Raw genomic sequence first — 10128 nt, 5'->3', positions numbered from 1 at the left:
AACTATCTTGCTATAAAGTTGTGGAATACTAGAAGTTAGCAGTGGCAATCATCAGTTGAATAGTAATAGGATTCTTGCTTTGTTTGTCCAGTCAAGACAAATGGAAAGAGCCCACAAATATACAGGGAAACATTACTTCCAAATTCCTGTCTTTCCTTGCTGAGCTAGTGTTTATACAGAATGTACAATAGGCACAGCAGCATGTTGTGCAGACCAACCGCAGTGCTGTCACTGCCACCCTGTTAAAACTTGTTGTTCAATATATAGCTATCATCCATCTAAGAAATACTCACCCTGAACATTATTTCTGTTGGAAACCACCTTCAAAGTCTGTGTCACTTGCATGACTAACCCAGACTGTTTTCTTGTGACAGAGCAGTCAGAGAAAACTCTCTACTTTCTGTAGTAGTGATTGTAATCTTCTACATATGTTAACTATGAAAACACAAATCAGATAACCTCCATAGTACTTCACTAGCTGTATGTTGGATTGTTTCCTGTGCTAAGTTCCTCTGTTTCCATAAGACCACAGTTTTACACTAGTTGTGTGTAATCTTCTTTAAACAGCCACATAAATGGAGACACACTGGGGAGAAGAAGGAGGTCTCTATTTTGAAACTGCTGCAATTGATGGGATTTTTATTTATGGTATCAGTGTAAAAAACCTTTTCTAATTAAGACTGTTTCAAAAGGCAACCTACTCAACGTCTTGATTTTGCAATACCTTAAAACAAAAGTTGAAAACCTAAATGCCTAAAGATGGGCTTCTGATTTTCACATATTTGCAGTTCTTGAATATTAACTGAACAGGAAAATAAAATTGTTTCTCAGGTTTGCTTTGCTATAGTATTCCGGGGTATTTTTGCCACATATGGTACCCAGAGGATTGTGAGAAATGGAACTTCAAGCACTAGGTTTGGTATTTTTTTTCTATTCTAGAGCTGAGGGATCAAGCAGCAAGCCAAGAAACACCACAGAGGAATGTGTTGAAGGAATAGCAGTTCAGGTAGATGTATTAGCATGTTTCCTTCTATTGCACCATTAAATTCTGGAGCCCGGCCTTGCCAGGACTCAGTGAAGCCTTCAGCATAAGTTACAACCCAGTGGGGCTCCCAGGTTCACTAGATTCACACACCAGAAACCTGCCAGCAATACTGCAGAAAATGTAACTCTTTCTTTGAAAACCAGATGCAGCCGACAGTGGTAGAGATGCTAGCGTTCATACATTCACAGTGGGTCCACGAAATCCCACCCCGTCAGCTTCTTGCTGTCAGCAGTTTTGGAAACCTTTCTGGAGTCTCCTATATATTATTATTTTTCTAGAAAAATATGCTTTCCATGGAGTTGCATAGATTTTGGCACAAAAACACAGACCTTTGGAAGTTTTAATTTTCCTTTAAAATGCCATAATGCTTTAAAATCCTTTAATTTTCCTTTAATTTTTCCTTAAAATGAAGTGGTTTTTTGGGGTTGGTTTTTTTTTTTTGCAGGCTTTTGATCACTTTCTGGATTTATTCCTGTTGAATCTTGTGAAATGCTTTCATAAAGGAAATAATTCATTAATGGTTGTAGCTCTTAGTACAGGCCTAAATGAGGAAGGGAAGTCTGAGTTCCCTGTTGCTGGTGATGGCGGTACATAGGAAATCCTTGCCCAATCCTCCCACCTAGTACTTGGCACGGGACATAGCTGGAGAGCAAAAGGTTGGAGGCTGGGGAAGTGTTATATCTAAGGTGATTACAATTTATTAGGGCTATATACAAACAAACCCTCTGCACTAATTAGGGAGACTGGCAGAGAAGGGAGTAAATTGCAGCAGAAAAGGAAGACAGGAAGGTGAGCTGATAACAAGAGTCACCCTGACAGAAGCGTGAGGCACTGCTGTCAGCGCTGCCCATTTTCAGTCCCTTGGTGAAATGCAGTCCAAGTTAAAAACTGTGTTGCCCATTGGGAGCCATGGTCTCAACAGGACTCTGATTTCAGCTGTCATCTCTGGAGACTTTATTCAAGAGGAAGGAACTCGAGCAAGGGAGGTTCCTTAGAACTGTTAAAAAGGTTGTCCAGGGAAGTAAATACAGACTGTGTGGCTTTGAAGTACTTGTTGGTTGTCTCTGTCATGCACTGCTACAAGGAAGAACCAAGACTTTCAAGAGCGCAAAACGGATCCTTCCTCAGACTCTTTCTTTTCCATTTAAGTATTACTTTTTCTTATGTCTGGAGTGACAGAATGAGGGTTTTCCTACTTCTGCTGAGCCTCAACACTCTTAGCGATGGAAAATTGTCTTGGTCAATCTTTTCACAGTGGCTTAGTTGGTCTTTGGTTTTCCTGGTTCAATCCTGATTCTATAGTGTCTGTCTACACCCAGTGTAGAGTGTCTTAAATTTTGTCTGCTGTTCCTGTTATTAGGAGCATGATTGCAGTGATGAATGTTTATGAAACAGCTTGAGGAATTTCATCCTCCCCTGGTAAACTGTGTAGGAGATTGCCTTAATGGACAAAGAAAAACTTCTGCTGGACTGTAGCCAGAAGCTTGGACTTGCTTACAAAGACACAAACACACGTTCAACCTTCTGGTATTGTGTACAGAAGTCACATTAAAAAAAAATAAAATAAAAAAAATTCATCTCTCTTCCCACAGCCTAAAATGGAACCCGTGAAAGATTAATGGTTTTCACCATTTTACAGCAAATTATTTAGTTGTGACAAGTTTAATTCTGCCTCTTGACCAGATGTCTTACAAAGCTGTCCTGCTCTACTTTCTTCTACATATATCTCTAGCTGGGAAAATAAATCACAGGTGACTGTAAAAAAGTGAAGAGAACTAAACGATATGAAAAGAGAAAGTCATAAAAAAAGCTTTATTTACATGTGTAAGGATTCTGTCTTGAAACAACAGGTTAAAAGCTGCAGCCCAGTTTTAACTTCCCCGAATAGTTTGCTTGAGCAAGACTTGGGACTTTGGTTCAGCAAGCCATGATGTTAGATTTATGCTTGTGCAGTTTGTTTAACCAGGGCCTGGATAAAGACTTCAGGGTTTGAGCTGTTCTGAAGTCTACATGGCACAGGGCACTCTGGTCTTAAGTTAAATTTGCTGTTGACTGGTTTCTAACCTACACTGAAGAGAAGCAGAATCACCATGTGTTGTCTAGATAACCTATAATGTTGCATTTGTTGTAAAGGAAATAGACAGAGCTATACCAAAGAATGGCTACTGACAGGTAAAGAGCCTAAAAACATTCATGCCAGTTGTTGAACGTTTCACTGCTTCCTTAAAAAATAGATGCTTAGCAGTTAGAGAGTATCAAACAGAACCTCAGCATTACTGAGCTAGCAGCCAGGGTGCACTAGTGTCTTTCTCATACTAAGAACAGTAATTGGGAACTATGAATGGCCTTCTGTGTTTCCTCCCCTCACTGGTCTAGGTTAAATGTCCATTAACTGTATCCCCATGGAAAATGTCATGTGCCAGGAATGGAAAAGCAGCAACAGTCCCATGTAGCTGATGAAGCGATTAAAAGTTGACAGGTCCCTTCTGCCACTATATCTCAACAAGGAAAGATGGGATGCCTCTTTTTCCTTAGAGCACCTTATCCCTGCTGCTGTGTAGGGGCTGGAGAAGGATGGATGCTCTTTCTGCTGTTGGCATTACTTGAGGTGCTCTGGAATAGGAAACTGACTACTCTTCCCTTCACTGGAGCCCTGAAGAACCAGAATTTTTGTTCCACACTTCTGAAAAAGACTATCTATCCAAAGTGGGATTACACTGGAAATATGGCCTTGATCCTGGCTCCACCTCTCAGGTCCACAGGCTCCCGGATGCACGATAGCTTCCCTAGTGAGCTGTCAAGAAGCCCAAAAAGCATGCAAACTGCTGACAGAGAAAGCCAAGTAAGCCTGCAGGGGAAGCAGGCAGCCTGGGATCCTGCCTGGCTTCTATCACAGCCAACATGCTGCTCAGCAGCCTGTCAATTACAGTTTGGGTTTGGGGCTTTTTTTTCCCAATGAAGAATTTTGTCAGAAATTTCCAGCCAGCTCTGTTCTGTGTTGCTACTGATGCTTCAAATGAGAAAGCCAAAAATTGCCCAAGTAGCCTCACACTGCCCAGGAAAGGTGCAGGGCCTTGGGATACCTGGCATTACGGCAGGTCTGCAGTTCTGGCTGCCACAACCCAACCGTGAACACACTTCAGAAATGTCAGATATCCCCTCCAGAATTATGTATGCATATTCACTCTAGTGTGACTTCCAAACAGTGCACATGCCTTTCCAGGGACTTTAAAGGGGTTTATGCAACACTGTAGTCCTCTGATCAAAAGTTCTGCTGCTTATAATGAGTCCTCATCCTGGTCAATATTCTTTGAATTTAAGAAGAGGGAAAGTGACTTCTCCTGCTATTTTTTTTCCCCACAAAGAAATATAGGCTTTTTTATTAAAAACCTACCTGTTTAATAACATGCACTTGTCACCTTAGCTGACTGAAATGCATTTATAGCCAAGCTGGACAATAGCACCTATCTGAAGTAAACAGAACAACCAAAATTACTGGGTCCAAAACTACTGCCACTGAAGCTGGACTTTTAAAATGAATTGGGACATTGCTCCTGATGAGTAATACTGTTGAAGTGTTACTGTGACTTTACTGGCTCAGCTTAAGCAACAAATCTATAGTTGTTATTTCTTTACATTGCAACTCTTCATATACTGCTCTTTCCCATATAAGAAAGTGAAACATAACGAAAATATGAAGCTTGTGCTTAGTGCGGTTTCTTTACCTTCCCATGATATTTAGAAGTTCATATAACAATGAAAATGGACTAGAATCTAAGCAGTAACTTGACTTTTTAAACTGAAGTGCCTATAATGATGCTGTTTGAGATAATTTTTATTATGCTTTACTGTTTGAGATAATTTTTATTATGCTTTACTGTTAAAAACTGATTATGGTCTTGGAGCCAGCACAAAAAATGAGCCATTGCCTCAAACGAATGAGTACAAAAAAAAACCAAAAAGAAGATGCAGATAAGAAAAAATGCACTGAGAAGCCCATGTTTGTTTAGAAATACAGGTCAAGCTTCTTTGCTGCACTAGGCTGCTGTTCAGTACAACTATTCAGGAGAAGGCAGCCAAGATAAGCAGGGCAGCTCTTACAGCTTCGTGATTTTCTGCTCATCCTCCAGTTTCAGTTCAAAATAGATTGCAGGGCATCTTGCCAAAGGCCAAAACTAAAGTCACCCTTTTTAAGACAAAAGAGATAATGATGATCACATGGGCTGGCCTCCCATATAATACAATTCAGTATCTGTCACCCATAATTTCCATGTCAAACATGTCTTGCAACAGGCAGAGGTCGGTATACTAACATACGCATGTAAGAGCAAAGCTCAGCATTCTACAGCCTTCAGCAGATGGATTACTACTGTTATGCAACCTATAGAATCATAGAATAGCTAGGGGTGGAAGGAACCTTAAGATCATCTAGTTTCAACATCCTGCCATGGGCAGGGACACCTCACACTAAACCATGTCACCCAAGGTTCTGCCCAACCTGGCCTTGAACACTGCCAGGGATGGAGCAGTCACAACGTCCTTGGGCAATCCATTCCAGTGCCTCACCACCCTCACAGTAAAGAATTTCTTCCTTATATCCAATCTAAACCTCCCCTGTTTAAGTTTGAACCCATTACCCCTTGTCCTATCACTACAGTCTCTAATGAAGAGTCCCTCCCCAGCATCCCTATAGGCCCCCTTCAGATACTGCAAGGCTGCTATGAGGTCTCCACACAGCCTTCTCTTCTCCAGGCTGAAAAGCCCCAACTTTCTCAGCTGATCTTCATATGGGAGGTGCTCCAGCCCCCTGATCATCCTCGTGGCCTCCTCTGGGCTTGTTCCAACAGATCCATGTCCTTTTTATGTTGAAGACACCAGAACTGCACACAATACTCCAGGTGAGGTCTAACAAGAGCAGAGTAAAAGGGCAGGATCACCTCCTTCGACCTGCTGGTCATGCTCCTTTTGATGCAGCCCAGGATACGGTTGGCTTTCTGGGCTGCGAGTGCACACTGAAACTGGCTCATGTTCATTTTCTCATCGACCAGCACCCCCAAGTCCTTCTCCACAGGGCTGCTCTGAATCTCTTCTCTGCCCAACCTGTAGCTGTGTCTAGGATTGCTCTGATCCAGGTGTAGGACCTTGCACTTGGCATGGTTAAACTTCATGCGGTTGGCATCAGCCCACCTCACAAGCGTGTCGAGGTCCCTCTGGATGGCATTCCTTCCCTCCAGCCTATCAACCGAACCACACAGCTTGGTGTCATCGGCAAACTTGCTGAGGGCGCACTCAATCCCACTGTCCATGTCAGTGACGAAGATGTTGAACAAGACCTGTCCCAACACCAGTCCCTGAGGGACACCACTCGTTACTGGTCTCCAGGTGGACACTGAGCCATTGACCACAACTCTTTGTGTGCGGCCATCCAGCCAGTTCTTTATCCACCGAGTGGTCCATCTATCAAACTGATGTGTCTCCAATTTAGAGACAAGGATGTCGTGTGGGAGATCTGTTCCCCTTTGAAGGAGCCTTTCTGTCCACAGAAGTGACAGGAAGCCTACACCTATGTACCCTGGCTGCACTGTTAAATTCAGGGGGAAGGAATCCAGATCACGGTCACCTTTGTTGCAGAAACAATCTCTTCTTGGCATTTAAATTTTTATAGACTTTCTCCACCTTCCTTTATTTCTTCTTTGCTTTTACCTCCAGTTTTTACTTGTGATTATTCCGCCTTTCTTCTGAGCATCATTTCTACTGCTTCCATTTCTCTTTGATTTTTTTTCCTAAGATTCAAAGAACACAACCCTGAGAGCTGAATCTTTTTCATTAAGGGTTAGCTTACACAGAGCCACACCAGGAGAATTACTTTCATTCTGCTCTAATCTAAAAACAGGAACAAACACCACAAAGATCTCTGCTACTCTCTTAACTAGTCCTGAGAGATTTGTTATTCTCCCTCAGACAGAGGTACAGCCCATAAGCAGTTACATGTGTTCTTTTCTTTCTTCATTTGTATCGCCTACCCTTTCTACTACAACAGTCCCAGTTAGTGGTGAGCCCTCAAGGTACACTTCCATGAGATGAGTCAAATCCATCACCTTTTTAATTCAGCTCTTGGCCATATGCTCCTGCCTTTTTTTCCTCACACTGGGTTTTACCTGGAGCAGATTCAATCCACTGATGTGGCAGAAAACTCACTCAACAAATAAGTGTTTTTCAGCCGTGTGAGTGAGTTGAGTAACTTAGCGAGCACTGGATTTGGTGCAAGGGAGGGTGTAAAAGCACACACTCCGGATGGCAGCAGGCTGTTTTCTGAGCAGCTTCATTTCCTAATGATGCTCTTTCCTTGTTGCCTCCTTTTTTTCCAGACTTCGGACTGTCTATTTTCTTTCTCTTACCTCTGCTTAGACAAAACTAGTGAAAACCAGAGACTAACATGTTTGTTCATATCTCAGTCTCTTAAGGCCAACTCATTTTTTTAAGCCAGGCTCCTAGATTCACCCAAGGTACTCCCAAAGTGATCAGTGGCTCCTGACCCCATCCCTCCCTGCTCTTCACAGCTGGACCTTCAGCGGGACACAAGACAGCGACAGCTGGGTATCCCAGCCCAGTCCCGTCGGGTGTAATTAGGGGTCTCACACGAGGATACTCTGGGGTGAGAACTTGTGATCACCCCTGAAGTGCAGGAACTCCAGGCACGTTGCGCTGCTGTTCGTCCCCGAAACGCACCGCAAAGCTCCCGCTCAAGAGAGGACCACCAGCGAAGGGGGGGACGGGGGTGGACTTTTCCTCCAGTACAAACAGGCTCGTTCCCAGGGTCATCACGGGCCGCCCTCGCCCTCAGCAGAACGGACACCCCCGCGCCCCGCCGCAGCCATGAAGACGGCGGTGCACAGCGGGGCTGCTCTCACCGGCCTCAGCCGGCTCCGTCGGGCGCCGCCGGCAAAGCGCCCAGGCCGCAGAGCTGCCCCTGGTCTGCGGGCTCCCCCTGCCGGCCCGCGGCCTCGCTGAGGGAGAGCGCCCGCTCCCGCCGCTCCGCCCCTCCCCCGGCCAGACCGCAGCTGCGCGGCGGCACTCGCGCGCCACCAAGTGGGGCCTCTGAGGCGCGCCGGCGTCCTTAGGGCCCGCGAAGGGAGGCGGGAGGGGATTTACCTCAGGTGACAATTGACCGCGTCGGTTCCAGGCGGCCTGGGCAGTGCGTGGGGGGCTTGCTCGGGCACTGAGCGTTTCCGAGAGCCTCTGGTGTGTGTGGCGCAGGCGACTCAGGCACCTGGGGAAGGATGGAGGGCTCCGTACTCCTCCTGCGCTGGAAGCACAACAGTATGTATGGTACAATCATAGAATCGGCTAGGTTGGAAAAGACCTTTAAGACAAGTCCAACCATTACCCCAGGACTGCCAGGTCCACCACTAAATCGTGTCACTGAGGGCATCTACACGGTTTTTGAATACTTGGAAATTCCATTCACACCCTTATTTGTGAGAACACTGCAGTAAATTAGAAAATAAGCTATTTTTTTAGCATTATTTCTGTATTTTTGGAACATGATCTAATGCAAAATAGTGAAATCGCTGTCTGATCTACGTCACTGCTGCCTCACACACTGTTGTCACTTTAACTCTGATGTGTATCAGACTTGTTCAGTGTAGTGCTAGATTTAATTCTTACTCCAGAATTCTCACTCAGTAGGGATTTCTGTTGTATGAGGAATGCAGATCTGCAGACTCCTTTAAAGCATTCTAATTTTATTTTTTAATTTTTTTTTAATGGAAGTATCAAAAAGGATTGGTTTGCATGTGGAAGACAGACCATTTTTTGCTATTATCATACTTCTGTAAATTGTTTTCTTGCCTTTGAAATAAATGTGAGACCAAACCAACCTTTACACCTCCATTTGATTTTAGAAGTGACAGACACAATCCCACTGAAATGAAAACAGTTTAATAAAATTGCTTTGACATTGTTTTCATTTTGCTGGTTCTGGGGCAAGCTTTTCCATTTCTGGTTTTGACTTTCACAGCTGTTTCACTTGCTTAAATCCCACTTTCCCAATCAAAGGCTATTAGGTAAAACACAAAGTACTTCCTTTATGAACATGGATGATCTTGGAAAACTGTTTAGTAACTTCTGAAAGTGGATTATCTCCATATGCAGTGGTAATTTACATGCTTGTTGACACAGAAACCTGTATTTCCATGTTCATTTGAGAACTGGAAAACAAAACAAGAAAACAGAAAATGATGTTTCAGTTCTTAGTACAATTTCCTCTTAAGGCTGGAATTTTAACTGTGTTCTCAGAAACAACTGGTATTTCAGTCTGAATATAAAAGCACATGCCAATGAAAATGTTCCTAAAATAACTACTTTGACCAGAAGTCTGTTTAAGAGAACATTGTAATGTTGCCTGAGCTGCTTTTCTAGCTGTTCATCAGATTTGGATTTTTGAAACTAAGTATTGGGTCAACAGTAAGTGGCAATAGAAGAAACATATTCACTGCTTTCACAACCACTACCGCTTATACTCTAGAATGTACTGGGAGGGATTTTGTTACTTCTGCTAAAATACAAAGTTCTAGGCAGTCAGAAAGCCCAAGTCTCAATCTGGACCACACTGAATAGTGATTCCCCATATAACCTACTGGTTTAATCTCACTAACACAGGCTGGGTGAAATATTTCTAAATCAGAAAACCAGTAAGTCAACACAACAAAAACATGCAAACATTTAAAAGGCCATCATTACTATTCTTGACAACTGATGTTAATACCCTCTTTTACAAGAGGGCTAACTTTGTATTGAAATTGCTGCAGCCTTCTTTTCCCACAAGGTAGCAGCATTAGAATTATGAATGAGCAAGAGGCTTGTGAGCCCACCTCACCAAAATTGATAAAGGCTGCCTGGTGTATTTACTTTTTAGTCTTCAGGATCTCTGAAGTCTGCATCTCAAAATTGGAGGAAAAGCTTCTAAAACACTAGGAGTGGGTGAGAACAGCAATTAATAACATCTACATTTACATTTTACTTTAACAGACCTGTCACCTGCTGAAAAAGCACATCAGGGGACGTGAAACAATCTGCAAAGC

This window comes from Neopsephotus bourkii, unplaced genomic scaffold (genome assembly GCF_033783945.1).
Source record: "Neopsephotus bourkii isolate Nb327-2 ecotype Australia unplaced genomic scaffold, CSIRO-AGI_Nbou_v1 NB_1292, whole genome shotgun sequence".
Classification (NCBI taxonomy): domain Eukaryota; kingdom Metazoa; phylum Chordata; class Aves; order Psittaciformes; family Psittacidae; genus Neopsephotus; species Neopsephotus bourkii.
Note: the sequence above shows the minus strand (reverse complement) of the source record.